The sequence below is a fragment of the Ambystoma mexicanum genome, chromosome 14 (genome assembly GCF_040938575.1).
Source record: "Ambystoma mexicanum isolate Mex_15411 chromosome 14, UKY_AmexF1_1, whole genome shotgun sequence".
Classification (NCBI taxonomy): domain Eukaryota; kingdom Metazoa; phylum Chordata; class Amphibia; order Caudata; family Ambystomatidae; genus Ambystoma; species Ambystoma mexicanum.
The window spans coordinates 97292281-97307874 of NC_090940.1; the positions used below are offsets into that span (position 1 = coordinate 97292281).

General features: G+C 44.3%; 1 protein-coding gene across 5 annotated transcripts in view; it reads left to right on the top strand.

Moving 5' to 3' along the window:
* The window catches only part of PCNX1 (pecanex 1), a 1666514-nt gene that overhangs the window by 1450482 nt on the left and 200438 nt on the right, over positions 1-15594 (top strand). The gene's annotated exons all lie outside the window — the stretch shown is intronic.

Below are 15594 nucleotides of genomic sequence, written 5' to 3' on the forward strand. Positions count from 1 at the left end.
TACACCCAGAGTCTTTACCTTTATTGCCACTGGAAGAATGGTGCCTGAGATAGAAAAGCTCTTGTATTCATGTGCTAAGGTTTTAAGATTAAAACTGGAGGTTGCAATCAAAAGTTAAGTCTTCTTGCTATTTAAGGCCAAGGAGTTGGCAGCCATCCAGGCATGGATTGCACAGTAAATCGAGTTTAGAGTCACCAAATCCTGACAGTAGGAGCCTTTAAGCTTCATGACGACCTGGGTATCAGCAGCATAATTAGTATACCGGACACCCAGGTCGTAAAAGGGACAATGTAAACATTGAGAAGGGAGGGGGAAAGACAGGATCCCTGTGGGACACCGCAAGTAATAGGAGTGGGCCAAGAAGAGGGCTCACCAGAGGTTACTCTGGCGTTGCACGGATCAAGGAATGAAGCAATCCATTGAGAAGCTTGGGGGGCGGGGGACAACCTACTACAGTGCAAAGTCTACTAAAAGAGTGATCCACAAGATCGAATGCAGAAGACAAATCTAAAAGCATAGGCAGTGCCGGAATTTCCCAAGTCAATGATATTTAGTAAGTTTGCCTTGAGGTTCACCATAGCAGACTCTGTGCCGTGACCACTCCTGAAGCCTGACTGATGGTCGATAAGAATGTTATTTTGTTCAGTAAAATTCTGCTACTGATTATAAGCCAACTCATCAAGAATCTTCAGAAGAAAAGAAACATTTGTTATAGGATGATAATTATCCACAGAAAGAGGGTCCAAATGATCCTTCTTTGAGAGGGGTGATCCAAGCCTCTTTAAGAAATAATTGAACTTACCCTTTCGCAATGGAGAGGTTGATGAGTTTAGTGACCATGGGGCAGAGCATGTCAGTGCAGCAAATAAAGAGGCTAGGGGGCAAATATTCTGAAATGGTTGTTTCAGAACAGGGAGTGAAGGTGGAACGGGGCAATAGTGTTAAGAAAATATGTTCAGGACTAATAGGATTCACATTGCCACAGCTTTCACAAGCCTCCCTGAGTGAATGAATGGAACTTTGATGAGTAGTAATCTTGTTGATAAACGCATTATGGATGGTTTGCACCAATCATTATTTTTTACTGGAGCAGGCATAGAACAGTTCCTTGGAGCTAGACTTGGCATTTGTATTCTTGGCGTTATACAAAGAGGATTTGGCAGATATGATTGCATCTTTAAACTGCTTAACCAAGAGTTTGTAAGCAGCTAGAGTGGAAGGAGAAGAATTCTTCTGCCAACAGCGTTCGGCAGTCTGTTTCTTAAGTCGAAGATGGACGATAGTATAATTGAACCAACTTTTAGTAACGGTTTCACTTTTTACAACCTGATTCTTCAGAGATGCTAAAAAGTTAATAGCACCCTCAAGGGTATTGGTGAAATGAAGAGCTAACTGATCTGCCTTAGCAAAGTCCTCAAATCGAACCAAGCTTATCATAAAGTAACTGCAAGAGTTTTTCATGGGTTATACCCTTCCAGTTATGTGTACATATCACTGATCTGAAATTGGTGTCTACTCTAGCTGGTCGCCATGGTAAATGAATGTTGAAGTAAAGCACAGGATGGTCCGACCATATACAGGGTGAAATAACTAGGTTGAATAGGGTAGACGGTGTGCAAGAAGCCAATCAAGAGTATGCCCTGCAATAATGTGTAGGGCCTGCCACCTTTTGAGTGTAACCTATGATATCAAGTGCACATAGTAGGGAAACTGTAGCGGCATCGGAAGGGACATCAAACCAATAATTAGAATCACCCATCACCAAAACTCAGGAGTGGGACTTAGTAATGTTATTTAAAAGATTAAGAAATTGTTCCTCAAAATTGGGGAGCGTCCTAGGAGGTGTATAAATAACAATAATAGAGAGATTCTCTGAGATTTTCAATTTCACCACAAGAGATTCACTCATCGGGAGATTCATGAGAAATTAGATGTCACTGAAGTGAATTTTTTTACAAACAAGGCTACCCCACCCCCTCGGCAAGCATACAGATCAGCACGGAGGAGAGAATAGTTGGTTGGGACAGCAAGTAGTGCTTTAGTAGAGATAGTTTCACTAAGCCATGATTGTTATTGCAGACAAGTCGGGGCATGAGGACATTAAGAGATCAGCAATCTCTACTCCATGTAAGTGAAGGGAGTGGGTATTGAGAGCAGCATGAAGAGAAAACTCAGCATCAGCAACAGAAGTGGACTGAACAGGAGCAGATAGGATAGGTCACAGCAATATTTATCAACATTGGTATTTTTGATGTCACAGGTAGCTAACAGCTTAGGGCTCAAAGTATGTGACGAACTGGGAGGGCAGGTCAACAGGGGAGCGCAATCAAGTGAATCATTGTGAGCTACTTACGCAATTGGCGTAGTGCAGCCGGAGGTAATGAGTTAATTGTGGCTAGGAGTAGGTGAACAAGCTGGTCGCGAGTCATTGTATTATGGGGCCGCCATCTGGTTTTCCTCTTCTTGTGCGACATCAGGCAAACAGTAGACAACCCCAGATCTAGCAAGAATACTTAGCGTTTCAAGCCAGAAAGATCTGGATAGCAATACAGCACGCACGACATGAACCGGAACTAACCCGTGTACTCGCGCCGGCGCAGTCATGCCTGGAACCAGAGGCTTTCGAGGACTACAGGAAATGTGGGTAATGGAGTCCTTGAGCGTGCAGCATTGGGAAGCGAACACTGATTCAAATCGCTCCTACCGATTAAAATATGGCACAACACACAAAAATGAAAGCAGCTCTACAGAATGATAGAGCAATTAAAATAGGAAGCTAAAAATCCAATTTTCAATTTTTGTGTGCAAATAAGCGATTAGCGGGTGATAAATCCAGAGTAGTTGGACAATAACAAAGTGTCAAATATGGCCACAATGAAACCAATAACACAAGTGGCAAAAACTAAAAGTAAAAACGTTGGCAGTTCTCACTATCAGTTTCAAGTTCTGCCATTCGGTATGACCTCTGCCCGAGGTTTTTCACCAAACAGATGGCAGTGTTGGCAGCAAATCTATAGGGGGGGGGTTTGAAATTCTCATCTACCCCTACCTGGACAATTGGCTGATCAGAGCCCCCTTCACCCCAACAGGCTCTGGAACATCTGGACAGCACCTGTCATTCTCTCCATAAACTGGCCTTTTCCCTCAACTTCAAGAAGTCCCACATGACCCCTACCCAGAAGCTGTAATTCATTGGAGCAGTCCTGGACTGTTCCTCAGGAAAAGCTTAGCCACCTTAGGTCAGGGCTATTCACGTAGCGGAGATGGTAAACAAATTTCAAAGTTTCTCAAATCTTCCGCCCTTTGATTTCCCGAGGTTGCTCGGTCTCATGGCATCCTGCATTTTTCTGGTGCCAGAGGCCCGTCTGAGAATGAGGTCTCTTCAGTGGGCCCTCAGGACTTTGTGGTCTCAGTTCTCTGGCAGAATGACGGATCCGGTACAGATCCAGAACAGGGTCGCACAGGATCTCCTGTGGTGATCCGTCAAGGAGAATGTATTGAAGGGGGGACCCTTTTGACAACCATGGCCGGAGATTACAGTGGTTACAGACACCTCCCTATCTGGTTGGGGAAGTCACACCAACGGTCTAACAATCAGCGGATACAGGTCTCCGTCGAAGTCCAAACTGCATATCAACCTTTTGGAGCTGAGGGCAACTAGTGCTGATGGCCTTCCTGCCCTCTGTATGAGGAAAGAGTTTTCTGATAATGGCGGACAACAGTGGCATGCATTACCTCAACAAGAGAGGTGGTGTGGGGTCACTGCCTCTCTGCAGAGAGGCAATGCAGCTCTGGTTTTGGGCACTGCAAGAAGCAATCTCTCGGTCTGCAGTTCATCTGTCCAGAGAAGAAAACACAGCGGCGGACGCTCTGAGCAGGCACAGCACAAAGATTAGGACCTTCCGCAAGATGTCATGGAGGTTTTGCTTTCCGCCAGAAGGCCAGCAACAAAATATTTATACTGCTGCCGTTGGAACACATTTTGCAGCTTGTGTAGAGATAAAGGAATTGATCTGTTTACTTGTGGCACACCATCAGCTTTGTCTTTTCTACTACATTTAACTCATCAGCCTCTACAGGTTGCTACAGCTAAAGTCTATCTGGCTGTGCATTCCACTTTGAAGCGCTCTCTGGAACAAGGTTCCTATTTCAGGGTTCCTATAGTCATCCAATTTCGGAAAGAGTTGACCAACATCTTGCCACTTGTTCCTTCCGGTCTGGTATCTCAACCTAGTTTTAAGCTTCCTGATATTACATTCTTGTCCACTTAAGATGTTGTCTTTGATGACTGTATTCTTAACGGCCATTACTTCTGCCCGTAGTGTGAACAAGCTTCAGGCCTTGTCTTATAAACGACCATTCACAGTCTTTCATAAGGACAAGGTAGTTTTGAGGGTTCGTCCCTCTGTTCTGCCAGAAAGTGTCAGAATATCATTTGATCCAAAAGATGGTCTTCTGGCTTTCTACCCTCCTCCAGATTTGGAAAGGCTGTATTACACAGCCTAAACCAAAATTAAGTAAAAATCAAACTCTTCTTTCCCTCCTCCTGCAACACACTGCTATGGGAGAATATCAAAGCTGAGGGATAAGTGGGATGACGCAATCCATTTGAAGAACAAATTACTTACCCCTGGTAGTGTTCTTTCGACTGAATGTTCCTCCCACGTATTCCTCATCGCCCTCCCATTTTTCCCCTCTGTCAAGAAGGAGTTTCTGTGGTTTACACCTTCCTCTCTGTTAACGCTCAAGTATTCTCATCTTCGAGGCTGCTGTGCAGGTGAGGGGAAAAACACAAACTGAGGCAACAGGTGCAGTGTGTGCCATATATACCAGCGTTGACGTCCTACTCGAGGACGACGGAGGCTCTCTAGGGACACAAGGTCGATGACGGCGCCCTCTGCTGAGATTTTCTGAACTGCAAGCAGGATATCGGAGCATATTAAAGATGAGGAATATGTGGGAGAAACATTCAGTCGAAAGAACATTACCAGTGGTAAGTAATTTGTTGTTCTTTCCCGAAAATTCTTACTCCCGCCTCCAATTATACTGCTTTGGGAGTCTATCGAACAATGAGGAATTTGTGGGAGGACACAATACATTAGAAGAAAGTTACTTGTCCCTGGAACCGTTCTTTTGACTGGATGTTCCTCCCACGTATTTTTAATTACCCCTCGCATTCTACCCTTAAAGTAGAATTTCGATACATTACACCTTGCGTCCCTTCAGCATCTGATCTCGTTTGACCACGCTAATGCCGGTTATCCTGCGGGAAGAAGGCAAAATAAATTAACTGAAGTACCGTGCTCAGTGCATGCTATTTATACCATTGATGACGTCAACCTTGAGACGGAAGCCCTTGAGGGATATCGGGACGACCTCGACGGACGGTGCCCTCTGCCAAAAAATTAATACATTCTGAAGCAGCTGACGCTAAAAGGGAGATATATAAAGATGGGGAATACGTGGGAGGAACATCTAGTAGAAAGAACGTTACCAGTGGTAAGTAACGTGTTCTTCTGCAGCCTACAGTACCCACATCGCTAACAATAGCCCACTCCTTGAACATCATGAAAGCTAGCAATGGGGACTGGTACAATAGGGCCGCAAAATGTGCCTGCACCTACAAGATCGCAGGTACTTGTGGTGGTGCAGTCGGGCCGTCCAGTCACACAGAACATCTTGAAAAACACACTTGAGTCTGCAGAGACTGTGGGTAGGATTTTGGCTGAAGGCACTCTTAAAATGCCATGCATTCCAGGTTTAAGACAGAGACTTGCGCCTCACTCATTAATAAACCTATCGAGGACATCACGCTCTTCGGCAAGGTGGTGGACGACGCCCTTGAGACTGCAAAGAAGGAGCATGAGACATATCATCTCAATCATATATCATAAAGTTAGGGGAAGAAATGCAGCACCCAGAGGCTCCCCTGCCGGCAAATGACTGATTTTGTGTCCACTCCAACACCTCTCCAGTAGGACAACGGTTAACATGCTTCACCCACGCATGGAAGGGAATAACCACAGATCAGTCGATTACAGAGATTTGTTTGATGATGAAATGACAGAGGGAGAAAACTACAAAAGTATTTTTTTCAAAAATAACTGTTTTTTCCTCCCCAGCCATTTTAGTTAACCTGCTCCCACCCACCCACTTACATACCCCTCGGTGGCACACTTTGCTGTGTGCCGCTGACTCACTTTGTCCCTGCAACGCCTGTTCCTTTCACTTCCGTGGTCGGGAACCAGCACCGCAGGGTCCTTTTTTTTAAAAAGATTTTTTTTTAATGTTGTTATTCTGGATGCAGAGGACACCCCCACAACCCCTGAGGCCGTTACAGTGAACAAGGGTAAGGGGGTCACCCCTGCTCCCATTGTTCACTCCCATTGTTCACTCTAATGGCTCTGAATGGGAGACTCATTCGAAATTTTCGGCTATACGTAATTTTCGAATAGCCGAAATGCAATGAAATCTCCCATTCGTTTTTTAAATTTATTTTTGTAATCTTCCGATCCCGAGATCAGTGGGTGCCCAAGACTGTAGGCTATGGTAATTTTATAGAGTTTCTTCATCCACCTCAATACCACCCGCCAAAGAACAGAAGTCTGTCTGCTGAACATTTCCTCATCCTCCTGGAGGAAGTACAAACCCTGCTGCAAAAGGGAGCAATCAAACTTGTCCCAGGTCTTCAGGTAAACAAGGGTATTTATTCAATATACTTCCTTGTACTCAAAAAGGATCCAACCATGCACAATGTATTAGACCTGCGAACAAGTATGTCCTGTTTAAAGTTCAGGATGACTACTCTGCAGGAGGCAATTCTGTTGCTGAAACCAAGGGGATTACCTGGCCACCTTGGATATGAAAGATGCTTACTTTCATATTTCAATGTAGCCACCGCACAGAAAGTACCTAAGGTTCAAGATAGAGAACACTCTCTATCAGTGGTAATCCCCTTCGCATTGCCTCAGCCTTGAGGGCGTTTACGAAGGTACTGGCAGTGGCAACAGCCATTCAGTCCATTCCGATGTACCCATAACTCGACGACTGGCTCATAACTGGAGACTTGCAGCAGGTGTGTCTGGAGAAAGACCTTTTTCAGCCTGGGGTTCTCCTCAACGAGAGAGTCAAGTCCTGTGTCCAGCCAAGTCAAACAATTTCTAGGGGCCTTAATTCGGACAGAAGACAGGCTCGTCTTCCACTCCAATGAGAGGGTTCAAAACATGTTGTTCATGATCCCTCCCTATGTAGCCAGTCAACAGGTAAGCATATGTAAAGCCATGCAGCTGTTGGAGATAATGGCATCCTGTGTCTTCCTGGTTCCACATTCCTGTCTGAGCATGTGTCCTATGCAGGAGTCATTCTCGTGCCAATGGTGTTAGGCGAGCGGTCAGTGGGACGATCCAGTGGTGTCTTTCCAGCCCTCGTTCAGTCTCCGCACTGGTGGTCAGAGGACAACCTTCTAAAGGGAAAATCCTTCACCACCCCCACAGTAGAAGCAACTCTCACCACAGACGCATCCCCGCCTGGGTGGGTAGCACACCTTGTGCACCAGACAGCGCACGGCACAAGGTCCCAACCCGTAGCAAACCAACAGATCAACCTGCTGGAGCTACGTGCTGTGTTCAAAGCCCTAAAAGCCTTTCAGATACAAGGGAAGGCCATTCTGGTCCTTACAGACAGCACCACGGCCATGTATTACTTGAACAAACGGGGGGCGCTGTCACGGTGCTTGACCCCAGACATCAGGAGCAGACCAGCCTGCCCAGGGTACTGGCACCCATGGAGACCTTTAAGGCCCCAAAGGATTGCCTAAGGGCTTCCTGGACTCAGTCCTGGTGCCGTTGGCGCCAGGCTCCTACTGCCTTCTTAGGCAAGGCAGGTTACTGAGTAACAGAACCACGTGCAACCCAGTCTGAGGCTGGTTGAAGGGACTACTTTATCTGGGGACTATTTGATAGGGTGTGGTTGAAGGGACTACTTTACCTGGGAACTACTTTTGGGAAGCTATTTAAACCACGCCTGCAGAACAGAACACGCTTTGCGTTATTCTGCACTCCTGCAGCGTACCGCTCACCGTGTCTGCAAGCTCCAGTCCTGTCTTCAGCCACGCCCGTCCTGGTCATCGCGATCCGTGCCTGCAAAGGAAGGAGAGTAAAGAATAGAACAAGACCTTACCTGATTCTCCGTCTTGATCGTCCGCATCTGCAGAAAAGGAAAACCAGGTTAACCGTGCAGTTAGAACCACTTTAAAGACATTGAGCATTGCGCAGCGTGATACTCACCTGAATGCTGTTCGTTCTTGCGACCCAACGAGGCCCACGCACTCAATCGCCATCCCGGAGCTGCCGCACCTGCTGAAAGGAAAAGAAAACATCAGGTGAGCTGCGCCTCTCTAAAGACATTCCATTTCAAGTAGCATAGCTACTCACCTGAAACTGCTTCTGCTTTCGCTTGCGGTTCCACTAGTCACCATCACACAATCTTTGCTCCGGAGGCACCGCGCCTGCAGAATAGAAAAGGGACAGCAGATTAGTTGCACAGAAGAACAATATCGCATGTTAGACATTATTGCATCGTGCAAGTATAGACACTTACCTTGGCATTCTACTCAACATTTCCAGAGAGAAGTCGCTTTTCATCTGGTGCATCCCAAAGGGGAATCTGCAAAGGAAAGGCACAGGAGTGAACCTTTGGCAACTTGAACTCTAAAGCAATCCATACTATCGAGTATTGGCAAGAGTCATCGTTGTCCAGAACTCCACACTCAACCTACAGGATCAGTGAAGTTAACTGGATCCCTGTATCTCGACGCACCCCTGCATACAGTCGCAGGATGGAGAGCCCGCCATTCACAACATTAAAGTGAGACATAGTAGAAGGGGGCACAAGGAGGTCACGGGAAGTGGAAGTCGGTCCTCCTTCTTAGGGCTAGTTAACATACCATTTCAACCTTTTAGGCAAATCTTCCTTCGTGCCAGAAAGATGAAAATGAGTGGGCTGGTGCAGGCAGTCATCACGTCGCTGCGAGTCACGCTGGTGGAGACCATTGCAGTCCAGCGTCGTTCGGCGCCCCTGCAAAGACCAGGTGAGCGTAACAGGCACTCACTCTCCAGGCCTTTCAAAACTGTCGGAGCATTTGAAAAGGGGCACTCAAACACGATATGTCCCTCCTGTAACGTGTTCCAGGGGAACACAATTATCTGGCAGATGTGCTCAGCAGAGACGTGCAGCTGCCTGTAGAGCATGAGTGGCACTTGCACAAACACATTTTTCACCACATCTTGGCAGAGTGGCGACATCCAGTCATCGACCTGTTGGCAACACTGGAGAATGCACAATGCCTAGATTACGCCTCTGGGTATCCCCAAAGACAGTCCATTGGTAATCGTCTCTGGATAACATGGTTGGGGAAATTTGCCTAGGCTTTTCCCCTGGTTCCTCTCCTCAACAGGATAGTTCACAAGATACAACGGAAACAAGTTACACTAATCCTGATAGCACCAATATGGGCTTGTCAGCCGTGGTTCTCACATCTCATGAGAAGGTCACTTCCCCTCTGGTGAAGCTGCCTTGCCTGTAAAACATGATGTCCCAAGACCAGGGGACAACACTGTACCCATGCCCTCAAACGCTCAACTTAACAGCATGGCTCCTAAGGTCATATAGTTCGGGCATCTCCAGCTGCCTCAAAGATGTATGGACATTCTTAAAGAGGCACGGAAACCTAATACTAGGCACTGTTTTTCCAGTAAAAGGAAGCGTTTTGTCATTTGAATGTTGTCCTTATTGAATTTACGGGCCCTCCTTTTTAGCCAATGCACAAAGCTAGTCTTAAGGCTCTCACCTATACAACTGCTTTTCTGATGGCTATTACCTCTATTAGGAGAGTTGGTGAACTGCAGGCTCTCTCATTTCAAGACCCACTTATTACTATTTATAAGGACAAAAGTGGTTGTGCTCACACACTCACATTTTGTGCCTAAATTAATTTCTAAGTTCCATGTGAACAATCATTTGAACTTCCAACATTCTTTCATAGTTGTTGGGTAAGATTTTCATAATTATGATGGCCATCTTACCTTTGTGTAGGAATCCATTGATTCCTATGGCAGGGCCTGGGTATCCCCTGGATATTCCTGACCTGTGTCAACGCTAGAAGTTTTTGCTTGGACTTGGTAATTATTTTACCTTGTCCCTTGGTGAATGGGAATCTTTTTCTCATCTCACCTAGTCTTGTACTCTTTTTCTGGGTGACCTTTTTATGTATCTCCATAGTGTATGTTTGAAGTTTTAGTTTCCAATAGCTTTGGACTGACTGTAATGTACTATGGCGGCACACAGCATTTTAAATGCAGTGGCGGCTTCCTTTTCATTTGCTTATTTCTTGAGTGAACTACTGTTCCCAAGAGGTAAAGTGGGATTCAATTGACTTTTGTGGAACTTTCTACCTGTCCTGAAATTCTCCTAAAGTTGTGTTTGCCTATTTGCCACAGAACCTTTTATATCTACCCACAAATCGTTCAGGTAGTTCTGGAACAAGAATTGTGTTTTTAGTATAATAGCAGGGATTTTAAAATGTTTTTGAAGCCATACTCTTCTCTCCTATATAACTGAATGTTTGCTGCTCTGTAACTAATTTTCTTAACTGTGACTCGTTTTCCTAAAAGTGGAATGTGCTGGTAATTGTTGCTAAAATGTATCCTGATTTTTTGTTTGTGTGAAGCATTGAGCTGTGTAGAAATAGATTCCCCCCCCCCCTCTAGCCCTGGTGTTACAATGTGTGTATTTAGATTTTTAATACAATGCCCTAGGGGGGACAGCATTAATGTGTCTTGTTGCTGTTGGCCTTGGGGCCTATTTTTCCTGTTGGCAAAAATGCCAGATTACCCTTTCTGGCAACCCCTTGCCATATATGTGTTGGGTGCTGACCACCTGGACTAGGGCCTGCTGGGTGGTATAAGACACTATACGTCTGTGTGCAGGCCTTAAGGGACTGTATTTGCTTTGGTAGGCTGTCGGGTTGCCTTGCCCTCCACACCCACATCTCTCATTTAATGTTGGGGCAAACATAAACATTTTGGGGATAGAGTCCTAAAAGACACTTATGGTTTTGGGGGTTTTATAATATACTGTGGTCTTTAATATTGTGTATTTTCTGCTAAGCACTTATTTGACCTGATAAAGATCTATATATGTAACATAATTTCTGAGGCTTGTGGATCTGCTTAGAATCACATGCTTTGCATATGCTGGCATCTAGTGCTTGGTGCAGAGTATTGCATGACTTGTCGGAATTCGAAAAAATGAACATCGACAGGGTAGCTTTGTAATACTGTCCCTAGTGTGACATGCACTATACCCATGGTCCTTCATGTGTGGAGGTCCTCCTATTATTTGGTTTCTGCCATGAGAGCATAAAGTCCATGTGCGAGTATAGGAAGGTGAAGAAAGATTTAAGTTGTCTATGTACCATCAACTCCGGCGGAGGAAGGGTGGGTACATGTGAATCTAAGCAGACACAAGCATCAGAAAGACCATTACAGGTTTGTTTTATTTGTCTTCTGAGGCTTGTGGCTCTGCTTAGAATTACATGCTTTGCATAATTAGTGAGCAGTATCTGGAGAATGAGGTGTGGGGTTAGAAGAGGCAGAGGCAAAAAGATGCTTCAACACCACTTGACCCACTTGGGAATCTGCTCTCGTATGAGTATCCACAGAGTAGTGTTACGTGAAAGTGTGTATTGAACTCCATGTTGCTACTTTGCATATTGCTTCCAAGGGTACATTTGCAATGAATGCTAGAGTAGCCCCAGTGCCTAGAGTTGTGTGCGCTCTGGGCGTGAATGGTAAAGTTTTCTTTGACAGAGAATAGCAGAATTGAATGCAATGTACAATCCATCTGGAAATTGCTGATTTAAAGACAGGATCCCTTTATCTGCCAGCAGCGAAGGAACCAATGAATTAATTTGTTTTCCTTTTTGGTTTAGTTTTGTGTAGGTAGTACATCACTTCTCTTCTAACATCAAGTGAACAGAGGCTTCTCTCTGCTGCAATCTGTGGGTTCTGAAATAATTCTGCAAGTTCTATAGATTAACATGAAAAGGAGAAATACATTTTGGAGAAACACATGGATGTGTTCTTAATACTACCTTGTCATTATGAATGGTTACAAGTGGGTCCTGAACTGACTGTGCTTGCAGCTCACTGGCTCTTCTGTTGAGGTAATGGCTATAAGAAAAGCAGTCTTCTAGGTAAGCTGTTTAAGATTAGCTTTATGCATGGATTCAAAATGGGGCCCCATAAGCTTGGTAAGAATTAAGTCCCACCATGGGGGTGGAGTTGAAATTGTGGGATATTTATACCCTTTTGACCCCTTGCATGAACGCTTAAACCACAGGAACCTTCCACCAAGAAACCTTACTTTGAGGTGGAATATGCTGAGTGGTGCTAGGTGGACTTTAAGAGAATTAAAGACTAACCCAGAGTCTAATCAGTACAGTAGATAGTGTATGATATCAGAAGGGGAGCAGTCAATGGGGGTGACGTTTTGCCTTTTGCACCACAAGACAAACCATTCAACTTGTTGAAATAATATATTGTGTTAGGATTACGTGCCTCTTTTAAGATGTCCATGCATCGTTTAGGTAAGTTTAAGTGACCAAATTCTGACTTCGGAGCCAAGCTGCTAAATTCAGTGTTTGAGGACATTCTAGACAGTTGTGTCCCCCTGGAACAAGTTGTCACACGAGGAAAATGTTTAGGTATTGACCAGTTTCAAATCCTTTGGGCAGTTTGGACAGACTTAGTGAGTGTGTTGAACCTTGATTGGTTATGTAAAACATGGCAGTAGTGCTGTCTGAGGACTAGAACTGTTTTCCCCGCTATCTGATGTTGAAATGCTAGTAGGGCTTTGAGAACTGCCTGTAATTCTAGAAGCTTGATATGCTTTTTTGACATTCTGTCCGTATGTCATGTGCTGATTGGTGGAGTCAATGGACTCCCCACCCTGAAAGGGATGCGTCTGTTAGTGGCCTCTACTGCAGGGTTGAGAAAGGGTTTTCTCCTTTTTAGTATGGTTTTCCTTGACCACCATTGCAGTGCTTGAAATAGAGATTGCAAACCGACCATCAGATCGTCCCAGTGACCGCTTGCTTGAGACCACTGTTTCGCTAGCCACTCTTGATTGGATGCATGCGCAACCTCGCATACGGCACAAGAAGCATGAAGCCATCATCCTGAGAAAGCGCGTTACCTTTCACATTATCTTTCGACCGGCCACATAATGAGGAATTTGAACCAGCATTTTTGGGACTCTTTCATTAGAGGGAGAGACTCAGACAAAAGAGTCTTGTCCGAATTATTGCACCCAGGAATTGTTTTAAATGACTGGGGACAAAACTTGATTTTCCCAAGTTTAGTCTGGTGATCCTTGTACCCATTCAGTTGCTACGGAGAATGGAACTGCCAAATCGCCTGACCAGGCTGTCAAAAGTGGGCAAATTAAGACCTCTGCAACGGCGTCCCCTAGACGGTCTATGCTGGAAACCTACATAGGCAGCAGCTGTCCCCAATGGCCCTTACTTACCTGGGATGGTTGTTTTGATCTGTTGACGGGGAGGGTGAAGGGGGGGGGCAGGTGTGCGGGGAGCATATCTGTTTTGATGTAACCCTGCCCCAGTTCACTGCCATTATGTGTAAAGTCCATCCCTGCATCTACACTTGCTCTGTCTTGCCACTGTTGGAACCTGGGTTTAGGAATCCTGTCTAGTGTTCCCATAGATAAGTTGGTAGCAGTGTTTCTTTGTACAAAGCCTACTATTAAAATATTACAAATCGTGTCACTGACTAAAGCACTCACTACATATTTGAACCCATTGCTTCTTATGGGGGAGGACTCTGAATAACTTCCAAAACTACACTCAAAGTAGCAAAAACCGGTTTATGGTCTTTCCATTGAAAATGTTCCATCAAGGGTGTTTTGCATCGAAAAAAAAAAATTCCAATGAAAAGATTTGCCTTTAAAGCATTTTTATTCTTTTTTAGGGTAGTTTGGGGACGGGGGGGGGGGGGGTCAACTCCTTGTTTTGATCCCTTCAAAACCCACCTCAAACAAAATTAACCCTTTAACCCACAAACATATGCATTTTTTCGTTGGAAAGAAATTTGATGCAAAAGCCCTTGATGGAACATTTAACAATCCCACTTTCCAGTTACTGCCAAAACCTGGTTGCTTACCCTAAACAACAACAAAAAGGTTCCCTATTTAGGGAACTCCTGTCCCCTGCACACTGTCAAAAGGCCTATAACAAAGCCAAACTCTTCTAAGTGGTAGGGCAGGTACCCACTGGGTGGCCTGCTTAACCCCTTAGTCACTTATGTCAATATTAAACAACTTTAAATAGTTTTTCAGTAAGTTAACAATTGTAAGAACAATACATCAATAATTCAAATGACCATTAGATAATTCAATTAGATACAAAAATGTATTCTACAATAGGCCCAACACGTTTTGCGTACAACTCTTCATCAGAGGCAGGTAGATGCATAGTGAATCTACAAAAAAGTTGAAAATTCTAATGTTAATTAATTTACATTCTGACAACTGGTTACATTTCCATCAATTCTTAATATTCATAGAACCTTATATAATTCAAGTTTTCTAGAATGTCGTTGTTCAATTCTAAATTATACATCATTATACTATTGGATGACACCGGTATTCAAGCAATTAAAGACCATTCTGGAGTTCAGTGAAGTCTTTTCAATAAGGTATCCTAATATCTGATGATCCTCATTTTTAAGGCTATTTACACATTTCCATATTAGACAAGCAGCTTTAACGTGCTAACCTTAACTTTTCATCCATGTACTTTCCATAGTTGAAAGATAAGAAATGGTTCAAGGTGCTTTTAGTCACTGATGTCTTCCCTTTGGCCATTCAGTCATCAAAATGACCTGCAACATATATCAATGTCATATATAAAGAATGGTCTTTAACTTGAATAGGTCTAGTTACTGTGAAGTGACACTGCGTTATAATAGTATTAGGCATGTGGTGGCCAGTTTTAACACCCCGCACCAATTTTATGTAATTGTAGCTGTACTTCCTATAACAATTCTAAAGTGGGGTGAGTCTCAATTGGACACCTGTGTTTATATGTATAATATTTTCTTACTTGTATTCTAGCTTAAGGCATCTGTTATTATACAAGTCTATTTTTAAACTTATTTGTGTGGACATCCCAATGCTTGACAAACTCTAGTGTATGCTAGTTTTACTTTAGTCAAAACCCTTGACCACAACCTCATTCTAAGCCTTTCGGCTCAGTCTAATTACCAATCAAATGTTTGGCTAGATTTTAAACCTTTGCTGTTCCAGTAAGGTTGCCTTCTCGGAGCCCTACATTAATAGTGGTTCGGAACACCATCATAAGAGTTAATGTAGCAACTCTGGTACTCCTCATCAATAGATGCTCTCATATTCTCCATTTCCAAGTTCCAGCAGTGGTTTAGTCCCTGTGTAAGATTATCTAAGCCATCAGTTGGCTGTTTTGCTGGAGCAGACGGGAAGGTGATGGGAAAAGGGAAGTTG